A 1586-nucleotide genomic window follows, 5' to 3' on the forward strand; every position below is an offset into this window, starting at 1 on the left:
TTCTCAATGGGCTTAGGAGTTCTCAGCTCTCAACACACTTAAGACCAATCAGCCTTTCCTCTTCTCTCTCTCATCTCCAGGTCGACAGGAGTCTATGGAACGAGGTTGAACTCTGCCATATCTTCAATACTGCTTTTCCCCACCTCCACTCACCAGTAGACCAACATGGTTGCCAGCAAGCTTATGTGCCTGCTCATGAATTACCTTTGAGTTTCAGTCTTAGAGGGGCATTTGTCCTGAAGGGTCTTAACTGCTTGCCTTGATGGCTCACTGGCAAACCACTTGCCAGTTCTTACAGTAGCCAATCAAAGTATTGTTTTCAATTTTTCCTGCTGGTCTTCCTTTCAGGAAGTATCTTCTGTTTCTACCAGCTACTCCAGGCTGGTCTACATGTCATTTCAAGTGGGAATGTCCCACATCAGAAGGTTCTGGATGGGGCTTAGGATTCCACATAAGGTCCTATACACTACAAAGTCTCCCCAAGGAGCCTATTTCACTGGGCAAGTTCTAAACATCCCCTTTAGGTATTCTAATCAGTTATAGGCTGAAGACAGGCTTACGAGTTTTCTGTAATCATGTTTTGTGATATTCCTTTCTATCCCACTCAAGTGTCTATTTTATAATAGTAGGCAAAGGAAATCAACATTCATAAGACAGTCAAGCATCTTAACATTATTTCCCCTCTTTTACCCATTACCCATTCAGACTATGCCTCGATCCCTGTATCACAGAGCCCTGTTGTTCCAAGGTTGAGCATACATCACCATTTACCTCTGTCCCATTTAGCCCATGGGAACCTGCCTAAGTGGTCCCCTATCTACCTTGTTCTTCAATCTCCCTCTCCTTTATTGTGTATTGCTCTTCCCAACATCTGAACCAAACCATGTGTCTATCACCTAAACTGTGCTCTACCATCCCCTCCCTCCATACCTGGTAACAAAAAAAGATTTTTTTTTTTCCTTCTCTTTCTCTTAGTATGGGTATCTTTTCCTAAACTTCATATTTTTAATCTTTCCTTGTTCTTCTTGGATTTTTATTTTCTTGATACATTGTGAAGTATCAATTTTCTTTGAGGTTACCCAATATTCTAATGATTTTTCCTCTCTTTAAAAGTCTATTTTATTTTGAAATCTATCTGACGTCTTCATCACCTGGATCTCTATTCCTATATTTTTACCTTCTTTCACATTGTAATTGTTTTGATCATAGACTCAACTCCCAGATCTTCTGAATTCATTCTTGTAGTTTTGTTCTGTTCTGGACTCTTCCATTTGTCAATTGAGTTTCAGGTGTTGCTGCCACATATGTCAATCTCTGGTTGTTGTCTGTTTTGTTGGTTCTTAGTCCAATGAACTCCCTAATAAGCCATGGTATTTTCAATTCCCCCATATTCATGTGAAAGTTAGACAATGAATAAAGAAGATCATAGAAGAATAGATGCATTTTGCTTTTTGGTACTGAAATAGAATATTGAAAGTCCCATGGATAAGAACTAACAGATTTGTGTTAGAAGAAGCACAGACAGAATCTCCTCAGAAGCAAGAATCGCAAGACTTTATTTCTCACACTTCAGGAATATTATCAGG

This window comes from Chrysochloris asiatica, unplaced genomic scaffold (assembly GCF_000296735.1).
Source record: "Chrysochloris asiatica unplaced genomic scaffold, ChrAsi1.0 scaffold00213, whole genome shotgun sequence".
Taxonomy (NCBI): Eukaryota; Metazoa; Chordata; class Mammalia; order Afrosoricida; family Chrysochloridae; genus Chrysochloris; species Chrysochloris asiatica.